Genomic DNA, 23,810 nt, shown 5'->3' on the forward strand with positions numbered 1-23,810 from the left:
CACTGATTCCGGGATGATAAACTATCCATGGTTGGCTCTGGAGGATTTTCAGAGTGTGAATAGGATTAACTCAGTCCAGGGCAGCCTAAAGCCCTGGCTTTCTATTCTGTGGGGGAGAGTGAACTATTGGTCTTCTCCGCCGCAGCAGAGTTCCACCAGCTTTGGGGGAAGGTATTTAGCTCCTGTCCCTGCAGTGGTGAAGCGTTGCTAACCAATGTTTAAAGATTTTGCCGATGAGCTAAAGGCGACCTGGGATACCCCTCTTTTGGTCAGGCTGGTGAAATTGTGTGCATTTTTTAAAAGTAATTTCCTCACCATCTTAAATAAGCATGCCCCTTTCAAAAAATGTAGAACTAAGAACAGATATAGCCTTTGGTTCACTACAGACCTGACTGCCCTCGACCAGCACAAAAACATCCTATGGCGGACTGCAATAGCATCGAATAGTCCACGCGATATGCAACTGTTCAGGTAAGTCAGGAACCAATACACGCAGTCAGTCAGAAAAGCAAAGGCTAGCTTTTTCAAACAGAAATTTGCATCCTGTAGCTCTAACTCCAAAAAGTTTTGGGACACTGTAAAGTCCATCGAGAACAAGAGAACCTCCTCCCAGCTGCCCACTGCACTGAGGCTAGGTAACACTGTCACCACCGATAAATCCACGATAATCGAGAATTTCAATAAGCATTTCTCTATGGCCGGCCATGCTTTCCTCCTAGCTACCCCAACCCCGGCCAACAGCTCCGCACCCCCCGAAGCTACTTGCCTAAGCCTCTCCAGCTTCTCCTTCACCCAAATCCAGATAGCAGATGTTCAGAAAGAGCTGCAAGACCTGGATCCGTACAAATCAGCTGGGCTGGACAATCTGGACCCTCTATTTCTAAAATGCTCCCATTGTTTTGCCTATGTCTTACAGGTCCCAGCTTTCAAACTATTCCCTTTCTCATCTCCTCCATATGGGTGTGGCAGCTTCTTGGCCATTGTTCAGGGGGATGGTGATTGGTAATATCTGTGATGCAGTGAATTGGGGTTACACACATACCTTTGTGAGGTTTTATCGCTTGGATTTAACTGCTCCCAGTGTTGCTCAGTGTTCTTATGGCTGGGTCCGGGAGTGGGTGTTAGGCAGCGTACAGGTTATGCATCTATCCGGGTTACCACAGTTCCTTGTGAGTTTGAGCCTTGTGCTGCCTTGGGGTGTGGCAGCACTTAAAGTGCACATTATCAGGGTTACCTCAGTTTCCTGTGGATTTGAGCCTTTGGCTGCCGTGGCAGTGTGCAAGTATACAGTTTTCAGGTTATTGCTGATTTCCTGTGTTTGAGCCTCAGGCTGCCATTGTTCATCGACTCTAGTGTGCGTTTTACCAAGTCACGACAGGTGTTCTAATGTTTTGGACTTGAGATTCTGACATTTTAGACTCGCAAGTGAGTATTGTTTTTGAAACCATGTGGTCTATGGAATTGGGCTGCAGTGACAGCGTGTCAGTGTGCCGAGCCAAGTTGCAGCAGGTTCTGGTTCCCTACATGTGGCTCTGACAGTTCAGGCCTCATGAGGCCTCATGGTCTCCCGGGTGGCGCAGTGGTCTAGGGCACTGCATCGCAGTGCTAGCTGCGCCACCAGAGTCTCTGGGTTCGTGCCCAGGCTCTGTCGCAGCCGGCCGCAACCGGGAGATCCGTGGGGCGACGCACAATTGGCATAGCGTCGTCCGGGTTAGGGAGGGTTTGGCCGGTAGGGATATCCTTGTCTCAGTATGTAAAAAAAAAAAAAAATGTAATAAAATGTATGCACTCTACTGTAAGTCGCTCTGGATAAGAGCGTCTGCTAAATGACTAAAATGTAAAATGTAAATGTAATGAGGCTCTGACAGTTCAGGCTTCTTGGGGGAAAAGGTGGCTTCTGTAACTAGGGCTGCACGATATAGGCAAAAAATCATATTGCGATTTTTTTTTAACCAAATTTTACAATTGCAATTTGACTTTCAATATATATCAAAACACTTGGGTGAACTGTTGGAATAATAGAAGTAGGATGATTTATATTAAGAAGCAAAGTGGAAAGCAGCATCATTCTTCTTTGGAACAATCTGTTGACTGAATTTGACCTAACAGAACAGCATGCAAACTTATAGTAAATCTTACAGCGAGGAGGAATTATGCTGGTTGAGTGACGGGGCCGGGCTTGTTGTGTGTGAAAAGCAGCCGCGAAGAGGGGGAAAAAAACGGAGTAAGAAAAAAGGACGCAATACACGGCCGGGTGGCGTTTCAAAATATTGCATGCCATATGGATCTCTTGTGATATGGATATCTGAATTCAATTAATTGTGCAGCTTTTTGGAGCCGGTGGAACCTGTGTGTGCTTGGACTGCCGTGGGCCTCCTAGTTTGGTACCCTCTAAACCGGCTTGGGGTGTGACCATTATCCCAGAAACCCTTGACCCACTCCAATTTGCATACCTTCCCAACAGATGCACAGATGATGCAATCTCTATTGCACTCCACACCTGGACAAAAGGAACACCTACATGAGAATGCTATTCATTCACTACAGTGCAGCATTCAACACCATAGTGCCTTCAAAGCTCATCACTATGCTAAGGGACAAAACACCTTCCTCTGCAACTGGATCCTGGACTTCCTGATGGGCCACCCCCCGGGTGGTAAGGGTAGGTAACAACATATCTGCCATGCTGATCCTCAACACTGGAGCCCCTCAGGGGTGCGTGCTCAGTCCCCTCCTGTACTATATGTTCACCCATGACTGTATGGCCAAGCACGACTCCAACACCATCATTAAGTTTGCTGACAACACAACAATGATTAGATAGCCTATAGGGAGGAGGTCAGAGACCTGATGATCAAGACAAAGGAGATGAATGTGGACTACAGGAAAAGGAGGACCAAGCACAGCCACATTCTCATCGACTGGGCTGTAGTGGAGTAGGTTGAGGGCTTCAAGTTCCTTGGTGTCCACATCACCAACAAACTATCATGGTCCAAACACACAAAGATAGTTGTGAAGAGGGCACGACAAAACATATTCCCCCTCAAGAGACTGAACAGATTTGGCATGTGTCCTCAGATCCTCAAAAGGTTCTGCAGCTGCACCATCAAGAGCATCCTGACTGGTTGCATTACCGCATGGTATGGCAACTACTCGGCCTCCGACCGCAAGGCACTACAGAGGGTAGTTTTTACAGCCCAGCACATCACTGGGGCAAAGCTTCCCATCCAGGACCTCTATACCAGCTAGTAAAATGGCTATCCGGACTATTTGCATTGTCACCCCCCTTTTACGCTGCTGCTACTCTCTGTTATTTATCTATGCATAGTCACTTTACCACTACCTACATGTACAGATTACCTCAATTACCTTGACTAACCTGTGCCCCCGCACATTGACTCTGTACCGGCACCCCCTGTATATAGCCTCTCTACTGTTATTTTTCAATTTTTTCCTTCTTTTTAAATTTAAATTTCAGTTTATTTCAGTAAATACTTTCTTAAAGCTTATTTTTCTTAAATCTGCATTGTTGGTTAAGGGCTTGTAAGTAAGCATTTCACTGTAAGGTCTACTACACCTGGTGTATTCGGCGCATGTGACAAATAACATTTGATTTAATATGATTGTTAGTCCCCATAGTTTATACCGATTGACCGACTGAAAGAGAACATGCAGTTATGAATATAACAAATGTTCCCTGAAGGAGGGAACTAGCTATAACATATTTTGCCCTTCACCGTCAGGGAACTTGGACTCGCTGAAGAACGGTACTGAATTGATGAAATGCATGCGAGACCTGGTATTATAACCAGGAAGCCGGGGCTTCTGAGGGTGGGCTTGGCATCCATTTGCCCGTTGTGCATGATTTCAGTTTTTTTCAGGTGAATTTGATTGGTCGTTGACTCCCCATTGTATATTGTACCTCGTCCCTTCCTTCAGGGAACAGTAGTTATGTTCATAACTGTACGTTATTACACTTTCAACTAGCCAAACTAAAACCCTCTTAGGCCTCCCTCCCCCATATCTGAGATATCTACTGCAGCCCTCATCCTCCACATACAACACCCATTCTGCCAGAAACATTCTGTTAAAGGTCCCCAAAGCACACACATCTCTGGGTCGCTCCTCTTTTCAGTTCGCTGCAGCTAGCGACTGGAACGAGCTGCAACAAACACTCGAACCGGACTGTTTTATGTCAATCTCTTCATTCAAAGACTCAATCATGAGCACTCTTACTGACAGTTGTGGCTGCTTTGTGTGATGCATTGTTGTCTCTACCTTCTTGACCTTTGTGTTGTTGACTGTGCCCAATAATGTTTGTACCATGTTTTGTGCTGCTACCATGTTGTGTTTCTACCATGTTGTTATGTTGTGTTGCTGCCATGCTATGTTGTTGTCGTAGGTCTCTCTTTATGTTGTGTTGTCTCTCTTGTTGTGATGTGCGTTTTGTCCTATATTTATATAGTATTTTTAATGAGGCCTTTTGGTAGGCCGTCATTGTAAATAATAATTTGTTCTTAACAGACTTGCCTAGTTAAATAAATAAAATAAAAAAAGAACAATGTGTAAGCCTAAGTAGAGTCAACGACGACCAGCCAACAGCACGATAGAGATCACAGTGATGCGTCAGATGCTTTTGGTTGGTGATAAACCTAAGAGCTGCATGCTACACACAATCAATTGCCTTCAGGGTTGTGCTTGAGGTTTGTTTATAAATTACATCACTGTAGTCCAAGACAGACAGGAATATACTCCGTACCAGCTATTTTCTGCCCGTAAATAAAAACATTATCTCAACTTGATCTTCTTTACCAGGTCCTCAACATGATTAGTAAAGCTCAGTTTCATCCAACCAAACTCCCAGATATTTGTACAGCTTCAATTTCTCTATGGTATTTCCTTTCAAGGTAGTAATGACATGGTTTTCAGAGTGTTTAATATTGGAAAAGACTATGTATTTTGTTTTAGAGGAATTCAGAAGAAGCTTCACATCATACTGATTCTGTTGAAGGATGTTAAAAGCTGTTTGAGCTTTTTCAAAAGCCAAAGTCAAACTGCTGCCACTTGAATAGAGAACAGTGTCATCCACATAGAAATGTACTGTACATCAAAGCAAATGTATTGGACACATACACATATTTAGCAGATGTTATTGCAGGTGTAGCGAAATGCTTGTGTTCCATCAGTGCCGTAGTGTCTAACAATTCAGAACAATACACACACACATCTAAAAGTAAAAGAATGGAATTAAGAAATATATAAATATTATGACAAGCAATGTCTGAGTGGCATTTTCTGAAAATACAGTATGTACATATGAAATGAGTAAAACAGTATTAAAGTGACTAGTGTTCCATTTCAAGTGACATTCAGCTGTGTCAATAAGTCTTCCAATGTTGTTGGGTCCGCCAACAAAATGAAGATCCCTAGTATAGATCAAATTCAAAGTATGACAAGTATTTAAGATGCATTTAATGGTATCAGACTGTTCTTCTTCAAAAAGGAAATGTCTGTCATATAGAGAAGCTAGATAGCAGAGCGAGAGACAAGTGGTTGAGGAAACAGGCAGTGGGCTTCACGTAAAAGCGTCAATGTGGTCAGAACAGTAAATGAGATGGGGAAGATGGTTGAGAATGCTGTGAATGTCTCAATAATGACACTGTTAAAGCGTGAGAAGAAAAAACCTGTGGGTTATGAGGGTGTTGCAGTTATCATAGTGTCATAGTTGAGTGTCTGAACGTGGTGAACTGTTCTTGTTCTGGTTAAAAACACTCCCGTAGAACAAGAAAAGAGACTTCTTTAGTGCCATTAGTACATCTGAATTAACTGACAACTGCTAAATGGTTTAACTAGCTAACATAACCCTCTCAAAATAGGCTTCTAACCTCAAGGGTCTGTTTAAAGGATAAATTAATACAATATTTATCTCTAATTGGTAATATTATCTTCATAAATGTGTTTTTCTAGAGATGTTGTAATGAGCCAATATCAAAACTGTTTACTGGCAACATATCCATGTTGCATTCAATGTAGCCTAGTATTTACCAACTATCCTGCATATGAATGACTGCCTTGGATGTCAAAATGATGGTGCTATTAATTTCAAAATTTTAAAGGTTCAAGATTTACAATATTTCTTAGCGTTAAAAGTTATACTTACTTACTCAGTCCTCTTATTCCCGTGTGGGACATTATTAAGCCGCAACAATCTTCTCCCACTGGATTATGTCTTTGACCACAGCTTGTGCCGTCTGTCCCATGACCATTAGAGACTCATCTCATCCAGCTCAGCAGCCACCGCTGTCTGTTGACATGTCATTTTTGTCCGGTGTATCTTATAAAAGTTATAGTTCACCCTATTACAGAAATGTGTCCGTTGTTGTCTTACCTCGGTTTTCTCCTGATTCCAAGGCATCTACTCCACAATCCCTCATAAATCACAAACTACAGGCTCTTCTCCAAAATGAATAGGAAAAGAAAATACTATACAATATCCCTTTACTAACGTCACAAAGTTGAGAACCAATCAGAATGCAGGTGAAACATGTCTGTCCAGCTAACCTTCACAAATATGTCAGTTCAGGTGATATAAGAAGGTATTTAACGAGCTGTGAGGAACTGAAGAATAAATGAATGTGTCTGTGACAAAGCTTATCTAGGTAGACATATTTGATTGACATGCATACTATTTAAGAGCAACAGTAAACAATAATAATATATTTTGTTTCTTAACCTGCTTTCAATTAAAAACAATCTCAAAGTGCTAAAAAGTAAGTATATTGTTACTATTGAGTGTACAGTTTACAGTAACTGATTTTAATGAGCTATTATTAGCTTTAGGTGTTGGGTTAGGTAGTTTTAGTTTTTACAGGCTCTGATTCAGACGGAGATACATTTGACAAATTCACTTAAAACCTCTCTCGGGTACATGGGACGCAAGCGTCTGACCAACAAAATTCCTCAAACATACAAGTATTATACACCATTTTAAAGATAAACTTCTTGTTAATCCTACCACTGTGTCCGATTTCAAAAAGGCTTTACGGTGAAAGCATACATGCAATTATGTTAGGTCAGCTCCTAGTCACAAACAGCCATTTTCCAGCCAAAGAGGAGTCACAAAAAGCAGAAATAGAGATAAAATGAATCACTAACCTGTGATGATCTTCATCAGATGGCACTCATAGGACCTCATGTTACACAATACATGTATGTTTTGTTCGATAAAGTTCATATTTATATCCAAAAATCTTAGTTTACATTGGTGCGTTATGTTCAGTAATGTTTTGCCTCAAACATCCGGTGATTTTGCAGAGAGCCACATCAATTTACAGGAATACTCATCATAAACGTTGATTTAAGATACAAGTGTTATGCATAGAATTAAATATATACTTCTCCTTAATGCAACCGCTGTGTCAGATGTCAAAAAAGCTTTACGGCAAAAGCACACCATGCAATAATCTGAATACAGCGCTCAGCTACAAAAACAAGCCATACAGATACCCGCCATGTTGTGGAGTCAACAGAAGTCAGAAATAGTGTTATAAATATTCACTTACCTTTGATGATCTTCATCGGAATGCACTCACAGGAATCCCAGTTCCACAATAAATGTTAGTTTTGTTCGATAAAGTCCATATTTAATGTCCAAATACCTCCTTTTTGTTCGCGCGTTTAGTTCACTATTACAAATGCAGAAGAAAAGTCAAAAAAGTTTTATTACCGTTCGTAGAAACATGTCAAACAATGCATATAATCAATCTTTAGGATGTTTTTATCATAAATCTTCAATAATATTCCAACCGGACAATTCCTTTGTCTTTAGATATAAATCAACAACTCATGGCTTTCAGCCAGACCCCTGGTTCAAACAGCTCTTATTCGCTCCCCCTTCACAGTAGAAGCCTGAAACAACGTTCTAAAGACTGTTGACATCTAGTGGAAGCCTTAGGAAGTGCAATGCGAACCCATTTGCACTGTATATTGGTAAGGCAATCACTTGAAAAACTATAAACCTCAGATTTCCCACTTCCTGGTTGGATTTTTCTCAGTTTTTTGCCTGCCATATGAGTTCTGTTATACTCACAGACATCATTCAAACAGTTTGAGAAACTTCAGAGTGTTTTCTATCCAAATCTACTAATAATATGCATATCCTTGCAGGCAGTTTACTCTGGGCACACTTTTCATCCGGACGTGAAAATACTGCCCCCTGCCCCAAAGAAGTTAAGTACATTTTGGGGGGTTTAAGTCCATTTTAATCAACTTATCTGAAGTCTGAATTGGGTCCCCATTGCCTACTGAATTAAAAAATATACCTTTATTTAACAAGGCAAGTCAGTTAAACCTCTCTGGGCTAGGTGTCCCGCCAGCATCCCACCACGACAACATCCGGTGAAATTGCAGAGCGCGAAATTCAAAATACAGAAATCGTAATATTAAACATTCATGAAAATACAAGTGTCATACCTCATTTGAAAGTTTAACTTCTTGTTAATCCAGCCGATTTGTCAGGCTTAACGGCGAAAGCATACCATGCGATTATCTGAGGACAGCGTCCAGCATACAAAAGCATTAAAAACATTTCCCAAACCAGCAGAGGCGTCACAAAAGTCAGAAATAGCAATAAAATAAATCACTTACCTTTGAAGATCTTCCTCTGTTTGCAATCCCAAGGGTCCTAGCTACATAACAAATAGTTGTTTTGTTCGATAAAGTCCTTCTTTATATCCCCAAAAAGTCAGTTTAGTTGGTGCGCTTGATTCAGTAATCCACCTGTTCCATTCGTTCTACACGCAGACAAAGGAATATCAAACGTTACCGGTAGACTTCGTCCAAACAAGTCAAACAACGTTTCTAATCAATCCTCAGGTACCCTAATATGTAAATAAACAATAATTTAAGACGGAGAATAGTGTGTTCAATACCGGAGATAAATAACGAAGTGCACGCCCTCATCCACACGCGCCACAAGACTACAGTCCAAATGAGAGCCACATTGAAAAACTACAAATTCTAGCTCATTTTTCTAAAAACAAAACTGAAACCCATTGTAAAGACTGTTGACATCTAGTGGAAGCCATAGGAACTGCAATCTGGGAGGTATTATTTTGAAAATCCCATAAACAAGGATTTGAATGGGTGGTGACCTCAAAAAAAATGAATTCCAGATGGATTCTCCTCGGGTTTTTGCCTGCCATATCAGTGCTGTTATACTCACATACATTATTTTAACAGTTTTAGAAACGTCAGAGTGTTTTCTATCCAATACTACCAATTATATGCATATCCTAGCTTCTGGGCCTGAGTAACAGGCAGTTGCCTTTGGGCACGTCAGTCATCCAAACTTCCAAATACTGCCCCCTAGCTCTAAGAAGTTTTAAGAACAAATTCCTATTTACAATGACGGCCTATGAACAGTGGGTTAACTGCCTTGTTCAGGGGCAGAATGACATATTTTTACCTTGTCAGCTCAGGGATTCAATCTAGCAACCTTTCAGTTACTGGCCAAATGCTCTAACCACTAGGCCACCTGCCGCCCAACATACTCTTGCGCAGTTTTCACATTTTGCCGCCTTAAATTAAAATATTAAAAGGGATTATATTGGGATGTATTTTCACTGATCTACACAACCTACAACACATTTTCAAACTAATAGAACAATTATAGAAATGTCACAATACTTTTGGTTCCCTAAAATGGGGGAACTATGTACAAGAAGTGCTGTAATTCCTAAACGGTTCACCCAATGTGGATCAAAATACCCTCAAATTAAAGCTGACTGTCTGCACACACAGACACTCAGACATCCACCACACATTATGCCCTGTTCAAATTGATCATTATTGTGTCACCTGGTCAAATTGTTCACAAAGCAGGATGTTGAACTCTTCACAAACATACAATATCCTTTAAATAAATGCACGTCGCTACACCCGTAATAATATCTGCTAAATATGTGCATGTGACCAATACATTTTAATTTTATTTGATGTAAAAAAAAATATAATGTTTAATCAAGAATGATTAGAGAGTGTTCCTGGCTGTTTTCTCTCTCTCCTTCTCTCTCTCTCTCCCCCCTCTCTCGCTCTCCCCCTTCTCTCTCGCTCTCCCCCTTCTCTCTCTCTCTCTCGAAATGGAATGCTCATCCACCATCACTTAACATTCAAAAATTCTCTGGAGAAGAAAGAATGCACACAGGATAAGTTCATCCAAAACAGTCTTTGAGAGACAAATTAACAGGTGTTACCTTTGATGCCATTTCATCATATTGAAAAACACTGCAAAGATTTTGTGTTGTGTGTGAAAAGCAAATACAGCTGTAGATGGAGTTGTAGTTGTTTCAAAATGAATGCAAACTCCGCCCACCCGGCCCCTGGGACAGCTTAAACTAACAAACTCAATGTCATGTTATTTGTAGTTGATTGAGTGGAACCAGTTGGATGATTGTATGGACTCTAGGCTACAATGCTGTTTTCTCAAAGAAAAAAACTGAAGGTGACGCTACTGTATCTCTTCGGTATGTGCCCCTTGATTATTGTGACTGTGGTTGTAGAGACTTGACAGCTGTCGTTAAACTCATTTGTGACACCTTTAGTCATTTTTCCATGTTATACAGAAACGTCATTATATATAGATATATATAGGTAAGCTGTACATGTAGGCTTATTAGTCTTATTAGTTATGTTCCCAAATGTAATTAATATATCTGCACACTAGGCTACCTGATGCTTTATACAATTTTATGGGACTTCCACTGTTGTTCCAGGCATAGCCTACACCCTCAAGTTACACAACTGATATAAAAGGAGGCATCGACCCATTTGCTAAGGTTGTAGGGAGATTTTCTGTGCAAAAGCATTTACACAAGTATAGCCGCAGAAATCAGTTTGATGGTGGGGGCTGGGCGCTGTTTTTCATTCGTTTTTTATTTTATTTTATATTTTTTAGTGGGTGCTACAGCACCCCTATTTCCCGTGGCTATGTTCACAAGCTTTGATGGCTACACCTAACAACAGTTGTGTGAAAAAATGTGTGTAGACAAATTCTGCACACAAGTTGATCAACTTGAGTAACTAATTTTAACAGGCAGGTGACTTAACTATTTATCTGAGACTAATGATCTGACTGCAACCAATTAGCCTCTTATTTGAATGTTGGGCTTGAATGTGAACTCACACAAGTCATTCCCCTCTGTGTTCAGGATGGAGAAGAGAGAGCACTTTCTCTTGGTAATGAGATTTTATCAACTCAATGCATTAGATGTTTGTCAAACTTGCCTAAAGCGCTGATCTCGAACAACTTCCCTTTTCTGAAACGGTATTATTTTTTAAAATATTACTGTCATGATAAGAACTAGAGTTGGGAATCTCCTCCATGGTGTTGTATCATTGAATGACAATGAGCATAGGTCCATCAACAAAATGAAGAACCCCCATACAGCAAACATTCAGGGACTGTTTCCTGGACACAGATTAAGCCCTGGACTAAAAAGTATGCACAATGTAGAATCTTCATTAAAATAGGGTTTTAGTCCAGGACTAGGCCTAATATGTGCCTGGGAAACAAGCCCTCAAAATACTTAAGATGTAGTGTGAGAAGGAAATGATGTGGGTTTTCAGGTTTGGGTTTTGTCTGTCAGATCTATCTTGAGTTCCTTGACTGAGGCGCTTGTGAACTGTTAATAAGGGACTGTAAGTTATTTATAATGAGGGATACCTGGAGAAAATCGGACCTCTCTGGAATGAAAAAGGATGACCCTTCGGTAAAATATATTTTTACCCTCCTTGAACGCTTGAAAAAAGTAACCCCCCTATACCCAAAAGAATAATTAAAACAATGTGGATAGCAGAGAACCTGCCTACCGTTTACCCTCAAGCCTAGGACAGACCAGAGCCTTTAGATAGGCAGTTTCAGAAAAGTTGTCAGAAGATTGTGGATTCACATTCCACCACGAACAAGTGTAAGTGAAAGTATCTCCATTATAATAAAAGCACTGAATGAATCTATCATATTATTTGAATTCTGAGAAAAAAATTGCCTAGACGCATTTCATGCAATTCTACATAATTTTAAATGACTGAAGACAAGCGGAATCTTTTAATACCACAACAGAGCATGACAACAAATGAGCGCATTGCTGCAGCACCAAAGAGGTGTTAATTTCTGTACAGGCTACTGTTAAAAAAGTGGATAGTCTAAGTTAGGAACAGTGCTAACAGTGTAAAAATGAACCAGTTACATCTGAAGTATCTAATCGTCGAATTTCAGAAAAAGCCATTTATTTTTTTAACACAGGGCCGCATATCATCAGGTAGGCCTACAGTATATGCACTTGTAACTTATTTTACATTCAGGAAAACATCTATTAACTTATCATATTTTTTTCCATGATATTGTTGTTACAAAATACATTAGTGTTGACTGTGATTAGGGCATGGGAATATAAGAACATCTGCTATGCTAAATTAACAAACTGCATTCATAGCTCACCACATGATCCTCAAACCAAAGACTGGCCAAACTCGTGTTTCTTAAAGTGTATTCAAAGGCACTGTAGAATGACTGTATAGCTTAATAAGGCATTTTTTGTTTCATTATTGTTTAATTCTAAGTAATTGTTTTTGGAAATGTCTATTTATACAGCCTAAATGCAAAATGTATAGGCATGTTGTTAAGCAACGATTTTCACCTAAAATGACACCCTAATCTAACTGCCTATAGCTCAGGACCTGAAGCAAGGATATGCATATTCTTAATACCATTTGAAATGAAACACTTTGAAGTTTGTGGAAATGTGAAATTCATGTAGGAGACTATAACACATTAGATCTGGTAAAATATTATTATTTTTTTTTTTTTTATTCATCTTTGAAATGCAAGAGAAAGGCCATACATTGTAGATTGAGATACTGTAGAACTCTAGGAATAATTTAGATGTTGTCCACAGGATGGCAGCAGTGTGTGAAAAGTTTCAGACTGATCCAGTGAATAATTAATTCACTACACAAAATGTTGTATCAAGTCTGCCATGAGTTTGCCAAAATGTGCCGAATTGGTCAATTTATACATTTTCAAGTACATAACTATAGAGATCATACAAAAATGCTCTGGCAATAAAAATTGTAAGTTTACACACTCTGGGTGTTGCCAGAGAGCTGTGGGGTCAAACTGTAGAACCCAGTTTCTATATTTAAATATAAAAATACATTTTATCTCTGTGACCCTCAGGATGACAAATTAGAGCAAGATTACTGAATGTAAGTACATTACCAGTTGCCGTGATAAGTGTTTTATCCTCAAACAATAGCATGGTATTTTTTTTCTGTAATAACTACTTTAAACAGCACACTGCAGTTAGATTAACAAGAATGTAAGCTTTCTGCCCATATTAGAAATGTCTATGTCCTGGAAAGTTGGCTGCTGTTTACAGTGTCATTATCGCACATTAATCAACAACAGTCCCGTTTTAGGCACACCGATCCCGTAGAGGTTTTAAAGTGCTGTTGTTGATGTGTTGTTGAAATGCTGAGCGCTCCTTCCTTCCTGTAGTGTCACAAATGCTTCGCAATTAATTTCTTAAATGGCAGGCTATAGCCTTCCACCAAATTGACTTTTCACAGATAAAAATCAGTGTGTGATGACTTAACGCACACAAAATGTACTTTTTCGCTTAAGTTTTCATGTACTGAATAAAAATAGAAAGTTCAATAAGTTTACATCGCATTTTGAACTATACCAATAGTATTGTCATGATCAAATGTGAACTATGGTCTTGGCATGTGCGCTCTAGTCAACAGATCACAGATATAGTGTTTAGGCTGTGCGGGTAAAGTCTACATCAGGGATAGGCAACCCTGTTGATGAAGTGCCGCAGACACTTCATGTTTTTGATTTACCCGACCTGCTAGACCAGGTGTGTTGAATTTAGGATATCACTGAACTGCTGAATTAGCTCAGTTGGTCAGGTGTGGTGCCTAGTTGGAACAAAATCCTGCAGTACTTGCAGAACTCCAGGAACAGGGTTCCCTACTCTTGGTCTACATGATGAGATTATTATGGATTTTTTTATTTGTAAAATGGCAGTCAAGTATTGATCATAATGTCACCAGAATCAGATCCTCGATATTTATTGGAAAGGAGGATCAAGATCACTGTACAATTTCAACACCCTGTGAAGTTCATCATAAGTTATTTAATCTGTAGACTAATAAACTGCATGGTTTTCCGAGTCGTAGTGGGAGGTCCACACACTATATCATTGTGTGACAATGACAATTGTATTTTACCGACACAAAAAGATCCCAGCATGTCGAACGAACAAATGTTCGTCGGCATTTAAAAAACTGTTTTTTTAAAATTCAGTATGACTTTGTTCACATAAAACTGCAGATAGAAACGTGGTTAGAGAGACAAACCAAAGATATCCCATATGCCTTTACCCGTCATGTCTTTACCCGGCATTTTACAGCTTGTTTCTAGCATGCAGCATTGCGGAATAAAACATTGGTATAGATCGCTTTATATAATCAGATCCATCATTTTTTTTTTTATTGACTTGCCTAGTTAAAGAAATATACACATTTTTGCAGGCTCTGTGTGTCTGTAACACGGAACCCAATCCGGCTGCGCGCGTGCGCTATCGTGCATGAATTTATTTTTTCCTCCCACACCAAACGCGATCACGACACGCAGGATAAAATAGCAAAACAAACTCTGAACCAATGACATTAATTTGGGGACAGGTCGAAAAGCAATAAACATGTATGGCAATTTAGCTAGTTAGCTTGCACTTGCTAGCTAATTTGTCCTATTTAGCTAGCTTGCTGTTGCTAGCTAATTTGTCCTGGGATATAAACATTGAGTTGTTATTTTACCTGAAATGCACACGGTCCTCTAATCCACACATAAAACGGCCAACCGAATCATTTCTAGTCATCTCTCCTCCTTCCAGGCTTTTTCATCTTTGAACTTATATGGTGATTGGCATTTACACATTTACACTTACAACATTTCGTCTTTCAATCACCCACGTGGGTATAACCAATGAGGAGATGGCATGTGGCTACCTGCTTCTATAAACCAATGAGGAGATGGGAGAGGCAGGACTTTCAGCGCGATCTGCGTCAAAAATAGAAAGGAGTTCTATTTTAGCCCTTGGCAACGCAGACGCTCGTTGGCGCGCGCAAGCAGTGTGGGTGCAGTAACTGAATAACATGGATTTCAAAATTTATTTTGCGACGCTTGCGCACGCGGCATGTCCGGTCTGGTCAGCATGTAAGCCCCACACTGTCCCTCCATCTTGGCTGTGTGTGTGTGAGTTTTTTCTTGGACATCTGATTTGTATAAATTACTGATTTACAAAAAAATGGTGTCTTATGAGTAACCGTAAATTATGTTCGGTGTCAGCAGCCATTTCCAGTGAGAAATGTTCTGGTGGAAGCCATTCGGCTGTAGCTTTTAGTACAAAACTGAGATACAACTAATTGAACTCCAATGCCAGTTGTTTGTCAGAATTAAAACCATCTAGTAATAACAAACTGTTATAACCTGGAAAATGATTTTCGCCTCCTGTAAACATTGCACTACGCAATCACAATATGAATTGGAGATGGACATGGGTCAGCGGGTGCCCTTTGGTCTGATTTATATATATTTTTTATTTATTTAACCAGGCAAGTCAGTTAAGAACAAATTCTTATTTACAATGACAGCCTAAGAACAGCAGGGTAACTGCCTTGTTCAGCGGCAGAATGACAGATTTTTACCTTGTCAACTCGGGGATTCGATCTTGCAACCTTTACGGTTACTAGTCCAATGCTCTAACCACTAGGCTACCTGCCGCCCCAGTGTTTTAATGATACAAATACAATATATTTTTCTATTATACAGTATCAACTGATTTATTCTGTATGTGGGGCCAAATCAGTCAGTCAACCCTAACACATGATGAGAGAATCATGCGGTTTTTAAAGTGTATTCAAGAAACGTAGCAAAGCTTAGTACGTCAGAATATAACCTATAAATCCCATCTAGTGTCAAGGACATAATTTTCTTGTTTTGTGTTGTACCCATAAATATTGACAGTAACCAAAATCATTTCACTAAATTAAATTATTAAGACAAAGTTAATGACCAATTGAGTCACAATCTGAATGCAAAATGACACCGGCAAAAACACATTTAATGTAGCAACACCTGCTGATTGTTCTGAACCATATGATAGCCCGAAAGCTACTTGTCAAGAATCCCGTAACGTGGCAGACTATGCAGTAGATTTTCACACTTCCGAGAGTGCCTGGAATCTGGAGTCCCTGTTCGATAACTTCCTTCATGGACTGTCAGAGGAGATAAAAGACAAGCTCGCAGCTCGGGAGTTACCTTGGACCTCGATTTCCTTGCCTTAACTTCTCTAGGGTTAGGGGCAGCATTCAGAATTTTGGATGAAAAGCATGCCCAAATTAAACTGCCAGCTACTCATCCCCAGAAGATAAGATATGCATATTATTAGTATATTTGGATAGAAAACACTCTGAAGTTTCTAACTGTTTGAATCATGTCTGTGAGTATAACAGAACTTATTTAGCAGTCGTAATCCCGAGGACAAACCATTCAGACTTTTTTTTTTTGAGGTCACTCTCTTTTCAATGATATTTCATTGGGAAACCAGATTTCTAAGGGACCTGCTTGCAGTTCTTACCGCTTCCACTGGATGTCAACAGTCTTGAGAATTTGGTTGAGGTTATTCCTTTGTGTAATGAAGAAGTACGGCCATCTTGAACGAGAGTCACTCGACGTGTCAGGTTTGTTAGAGGCGCCAGACCAGAAAGCATGCTACATATTGTTTTAATCCTGTATTGAACACAGATCATCCCGTCTTCAATTATATCGATTATTAACGTTAAAAAATACCTAAAGTTGTATTACAATACTAGTTTGAAATTTTTTGGCAAAGTTTACAGGTAACCTTTGAGATATTTTGTTGTCATGTTTGAGCAAGTTGGAACCGGTGTTTTTCTGGATCAAACGCGCCAAATAAATGGACATTTTGGATATATATTGACGGAATTAATCGAACAAAAGGACCATTTGTGATGTTTATGGGACATATTGGAGTGCAAACAACAGAAGCTCGTCAAAGGTAAGGCATGAATTATATTTTTATTTCTGTGTTTTGTGTCGCGCCTGCAGGGTTGAAAAATGCTTATCTCTCTTTGTTTACAATGGTGCTATCATCAGATAATAGCCTCGTTTGCTTTCGCCGAAAAGCCTATTTAAATTCTGACATGTTGGCTGGATTCACAACCAGTGTAGCTTTAATTTGGTATCTTTCATGTGTGATTTAATGAAAGTTTGATTTTTATAGTAATTTTTATAGTAATTAATTTGAATTTGGCGCTCTGCATTTTCTCAGACTTTTTGCCAAGTGAGACAGTAGCGTCCCGCCTAAACTCAGATTTTTGGATATAAATATGAACTTTACCGAACAAAACATACATGTATTGTGTAACATGAAGTCCTATGAGTGTCATCTGATGAAGATCATCAAAGGTTAGTGATTAATTTTATCTCTATTTCTGCTTTTTGTTACTCCTCTCTTTGGCTGGAAAAATGGCTGTCTTTTTCTGTGACTTGGCTCATACCTAACATAATCGTTTGGTGTGCATTCGTCGTAAAACCTTTTTGAAATTGGACACTTTGGCTGGATTTACAACAAGTGTATCTTTAAAATGGTGTAAAATACTTGTATGTTTGAGGAATTTAAATTATGGGATTTCTGTTGTTTTGAATTTGGCGCCCTGCAGTTTCACTGGCTGTTGACGAGGTGGGACGCTACCGTCCCACATACCCTAGAGAAGTTAACCATTAGGATTGATGGGCGTCTACGAGAATGCAGGAGGCGGAGGAGGTCTGGTTTCGGTCACACTCGCCCATCCGCTGCTGCTTGCTCATCTCCGAAGAAGTCCGGAAGTCCCCGAAGTCTTTACATCCGAGATGAGCCAAAGCTACCCGAGATCCCTCGGCAATCATCGGGGACGGGCGTCTCGTTCACTCTGGAGCCTATGCAACCGGGCACAGCTAGATTATTGCCTAAGGAATGTTCGCGTAGGCTGAGCTCCAACAGTTGAATGTATTGTGGTGCTGTGGGGTTCACTCTGGAGCCCGTTCTGCTACTCACATTGCCTTAAGGCGGTGCAGCCTCCCCCGGGACGTCCTCCTACGGGTTTAGATAAAGCCTCGGATTTCTCTGCCATTCCTGCAGAATACCAGGACCTCCTGGAGGTTTTCAGCAAGGCATATTGAATTGTTTTGTGTTTGTCTACCTCGACAACATTCTTATTTTCTCCCGTTCTGCCCAAGAACACGTCCTTCATGACCGACAAGTTCTTCAGTGCCTCCTGGAGAACCAGTTGTTCGTGAAAGCAGAGAAGCTCTACTATCTCCTTTCTGGCATACGTCATCGCTGAGGGGAATGTTCAGATGAATCCTGAAAAGGTGAGAGCGTTGGTGGATTGGACCCAACCCATGTCCAGTGTGCAACTGCAATGTTTCCTGGGATTTGCTAATTTCAACTGCCGTTTCATTCAGAGCTTCAACACCCTGGTGGCTCCTCTCTCTGCGCTCACTTCTCCCAAGGTACCGTTCACATGGTCCCCAGCTGTTGACAGGGCATTTGTGGATCTCAAGCATCGGTTCACCACAGCCCCCATCCTCATCCATCCGGACCCGTCCCGTCAGTGGTTGAGGTTGGCGCTTCCGACGTTGGAGTGGGGTCCGTACTGTCCCAGTGGTCTACCAAGGACCAAAAGCTTCATCCCTGTGCCTTCCTGTCCCATCATTTCAACTCCGCGTAGAGAAACTATAACATAGGGAACCGGGAACTTCTGGTGGTCAAGATGGCATTGGAGGAGTGGAGGCACTGGCTGGAATGGGCAGAAAATCAATTTTTGGTGTGGACTGACCATACATTTTTTTTTTTTAATCTCCTCACAGCCAAGCGCCTTAACTCTAGGCAGGCCCGTTGGGCTCTGTTATTCACCAGGTTCAACTTCACCATCTCCTACCGCCCAGGGTCCAAGAATGTGAAGCCAGATGCCCTCTCTCACCTGTACAGTTCCGCTGCCACACCCTCTGACTCCAAGACCATCCTCCCCACCTCATGTCTTGCGGCATCAGTTGTCTGGGTATTGAGACCCTGGGCCGCAAGGCACAACGTTCCCAGCCGGACTCCTCCAGGCTTACCTGTCACCCTGGCTCCCGTTGAACACTGGCCTTCCTCCGACAATTCTTCTGGTGGCCCACTATGGTTCCTGACGTCGCGGCCTTCGTCGCCTCATGCACGGTGTGTGCCCAGGATAAGACTCTGCGGCAAGCTCCGTCTGGCCTCCTTCAGCCACTTCCAGTTCCTCATCACCCCTGGCCCCATATTTCCATGGATTTTGTCACTGGGCTTCCTACGTCTGATGGCAAAACCACTATCCTGACGGTAGTGGATAGGTTCTCTAAAGCTGCCCATTTCATCCCTTTCCCCAAGTAACCTTCAGCCAAGGAGACGGCCCAGCTCATGGTGCAGCACATCTTCCGAATCCATGAACTCGACATTGTCTCTGATAGTGGTCCTCAATTCTTGTCCTGATTCTGGAAGGCATTCTTATTGAGTTGTCGGCCAGCCTGTCCTCCAGGTTTCATCCCCATTCCAACGGCCAGTCGGAGCGTGCCAATCAAGACCTGGAAACGACACTTCGGTGCGTCGTCTCGACAAACCCCACCACCTGGAGCCAGCAACTGGTCTGGGTGGAGTATGCTCAGAACACTCTTCCCTGCTCGGGCCACTGGGCTCTCCCCTTTCGAGTGCTCCATGGGGTATCAGCCTCCACTCCTCCCGAGCAAGAAGATGAAGCCAACATACCATCGGCCCAGATGTTCCTCCGCCACTGTCGGCGTACCTGGAAAAGAGCTCGGTCGGCTCTTCTCAAGACCACCTCCAGGTATCGTCGACAAGCGGACCACCACCATACTCTAGCTCCCCGCTGTCGTCATGGGCAGAGGGTATGGCTGTCTACACAGGACCTGCCCCTCCGGGTGGAGTTCTGTAAACTTTCCCCCCAATTTATTGGTCCTTTCCCCATCTCTAAAGTCCTTAGTCCCACTGCTGTTCGTCTTCTCTTACCCCGTACCCTCCGTATACATCCCACTTTTCATGTGTCCAGGATTAAGCCCTTGCCTCACAGCCATTTGTCTTCTGTTTCCAGGCCCACCCCTCCTCTCTGTGTCATCAATGGCCATTGGGCGTACACGGGGAGACACCTCCTGAGTGTTCGACCGCAGGGCAGGGGTTTCCAGTACCTGGTTGACTGGGAGGGTTATGGCCCAGAGGAGAGCTAGCTAGCTAACGTTTGCCAACTTTTGCCTAGCTCTAGCTTATAGTACATCATACAAGTTACTTTGGTATACAGTGCCCTCCACTAACATTGGCACCCTTGGTAAATATGAGCAAAATTGGCTGTGAAAAAAAACGTCTTTGCTGTTTATCCCCCTGGTCTTTCATTCAAAATGTTCACAAAAAATGTGAAATCAATGTAATAAATATTTTTCTCCGAAACATTTGTGCCACAATTATTGGCATTCCTATAAATGTTTTATGAGTAAAATCTAACGGAAGTATATTCCCATTCATATATTATGTTTTTAAGTTCACATGAGTGACTAGAAACACTTAAGAGGTAAACTACGACTTCCTGTTTCACTGGGGTATAAATATGAGGTGACACACAGGCCAAGTTCCCATGGTCATCCATCCCTATGGGAAAGACCCGAGAATACAGTAATGATGTTCAACAAAAGGTTGTTGAGCTGCACAAATCAGGAAATGGCTATAAGAAAATAGCTAAACGGTTGAAAATGCCCAACTGGAGATGTTAACAATCGGCCTGGAAAAGGACGTGTGTCTATATTGACCCGACGCACAGTGAGGAAGATGGTTGGAGTGGCCAAAAAAATCTCTAAGGATCACAGCTGAAGAATTGCAGACGTTAGTTGGGTCTTGGGGTCAGAAAGTCTCCAAAACTGGGGCCTCCCAAGTGGCACAGCGGTCAAATTTTTGTCATTGAATTTTTTTACCCCTTCTTCCCAATTTCATGGTATCCAATTGGTAGTCACAGTCTTGTCCCATCGCTGCAACTCCCGTACGGACTTGGGAGAGGCAAAGGTCAAGAGCCGTGCGTCCTCCGAAACACGACACCACCAAGCCGCACTGCTTCTTGACACAATGCCCACTTAACCCAGAAGCCGGAAGCCAGCCGAACCAATGTGTTGGAGGAAACACCGTACACCTGGCGACCGTGTCAACATGCATGTTAGCTTTGTCACTTCAGATCCTGGTTCGATTCCAGGCTGTGTCGCAGCCGGCCGCAACCGGGAGACCAATGAGGCAGTGCACAATTGGCCAAGTGTCGTCCGGGTTATGGGAGGGTTTGGCCGGCCGGAATGTCCTTGTCCCGTCGCGCTCTAGCGACTCCCGTGGCGGGCCGGGCCGGGCGCATGCATGTTGACACGGTAACTACCAATTGCCTACCATGAAATTGGGAAGAAGGGGTAAAAAATACAATGAAAAAAATTACAAATAATAAAGTCTCAAACTACGATCAGACGCGACCTACATAACCACAAGTTGTTTGGGAGGGTTGCCATAAAAAAAAGCCTTTGCTGTCATTAAACAACAAACTCAAGTGCCTACAGTTTGCCGAACGTTCAATGGGACCGGGTACTATGGTCAGATGAGACCAAAATAGAGCTTTTTGGAAACGAAAAACAGAGGTGGGTTTGGCATAGACATGCAGAAAAGTACCTCATCCCCACTGTGAAGTTGTGGATCTTTGATGTTGTGGGGCTGTTTTTCTTCCAAATGCACTGGACAACTTGTTAGGATACAAGGTATTGACTCCATCAAGTACCAGCAGATATTAAATCAAAGCATGTCTGCCTCTGCTAGGAAGCTTAAACTGGGCCTTGGTTGGATCTTCCAGCAGGACAATGATCCAAAGCACACCTCAAAATCAACACAAAAATGGTTCACTAGCCGCAGAATCAAGGTTTTGCCATGGACCTCCCAGTCCCCTGACCTAAACCCCATAGAAAACCTGTGGCATGAGCTGAAGAGGAGAGTCAATAAGTTCATATTTTGTTATATGCCTACTGTAGGTTCTGGCCATTATAATGCGTGTACACGTTCTTTTATGATTATGTTTGTTATTAACATAGTCCTAAAGCCTAACATAACAGTTTGAGGTGTTTCTGACACTCGCAAAATTGTGGCAGCTAGATGCAATAGCTTTTTCTTTTTACAAAATACTTGTGTTTTAACACTTTATTAAACAGTGTATAAAGCTATAGTCTATTCTTTGTTTTTGTATGTCAGTGTGTGTTATGTTGGATGAGCAGGAAACAAATAGACATAGAGAAACACAGAGTCTCACGTCAATGTGACACATAGGGCTGGTTTCCGGACACAAATTAAGAATGAACATTGAAAGTGTTTTTTAGTCAGGACCAGTTTGACAAAATTGTTGAATCTCTAATCAACTGTCAGCTTAGATCTTTGCTAGCTACAAAATATATTCTAAATGAGCATCAGTCAGGCTTCAGACCAGGACATTGCAACATCTCGGCAGCATCACTGGTTTTAAATTAAGCAGAGGTGGAAAAGGTACCGAATTGTCGTACTTCACTCAAAGTAAAGATACCTTAATAGAAAATGACTCAAGTAAAAGTGAAAGTCACCCAGTAAAATACTACTTGAGTAAAAGTCTAGAAGTATTTGGTCAGAAATATACTTAAGTATCAAAAGTAGATGAAATTTCTAAAATATATTTTAGTATCAAAAGAAAAAGTCTAAATCATTTCAAATTCCTTATATTACAGATACCCCCCAAAAATGACTTTTAATAGTACTTTGAAGTATTTTATTAAGTGGTACATTGTTTGGATCAGTATTAATTTCGTCAACAAAAATAATTACTAAAATATTCGTCAAACACTGGCTAAAGAGACCAAGAACAAGAACAAATGTTTTTCATTTCAGTTTACTAAAACGAAACTTGACTAAATTATCTCTGCTACTAAAATCTGACTACTAAATGGACTGGACAATAGTTTGAGAGATTGAGAGCTTTTCCGTGTCTGCGCAACGCAGTTCTGTTCAGCAGAAGGAAAGATGTTGTACATCAGCTTGTGAGCTGCAGAGGAAGCTTTGAGTGTGGGCAGAAAGGCAGACAGACTCCACTCTGATTATCGGCTACACATCGCGCAGGCGACTCTCTCTTTGCCTGGTTAAGAAACACAAGCTGCTTTACGAAATTAAAACAGTAGCAGCATTGATTTAAATAGTGATGCAACAGCCGAACTATGTTTTTCTCTTTCTGGAGTATAGAAGTAGGATGTTATTTATTGAGTAATAAAGGATAGATTTTTTTTTTTACAATGATGGCATTTCAGAAATTGTGCCATTAACAGCAGAAGAAGAATTTGCTGAGATAGTCTTTATTTCCATGTTTACTTAATTTCGGTGTGTAGAACCTAAAACAGTTCTTCAGCTGTCCCTATCCCTTGGTTTAGGAACATTTATCCCAGGGGGCTCTACGTGGAACCAAAAAGGGTTTTACCTAGAACCAAAAAGTGTTTTCCTATGGGGAGAGCCAAATAACCCTTTTGGAACCATTTTTTGTAAGAGTGTATACTTTCTTTCCTAACCGTCACCATCACATCAGGCCTTTACAGTTTCTCGGTCGCTAAAACACTTTCAATGAAA

General features: G+C 41.3%; 1 protein-coding gene across 3 annotated transcripts in view; it reads right to left on the reverse strand.

The window, feature by feature from the left end:
• Window positions 1-23,810, reverse strand: part of LOC139578934 (SLAM family member 5-like) — a 209,514-nt gene that overhangs the window by 46,063 nt on the left and 139,641 nt on the right. The window lies entirely within an intron of this gene.

Source organism: Salvelinus alpinus, chromosome 6 (genome assembly GCF_045679555.1).
Source record: "Salvelinus alpinus chromosome 6, SLU_Salpinus.1, whole genome shotgun sequence".
In the NCBI taxonomy this organism is placed as follows: Eukaryota; Metazoa; Chordata; class Actinopteri; order Salmoniformes; family Salmonidae; genus Salvelinus; species Salvelinus alpinus.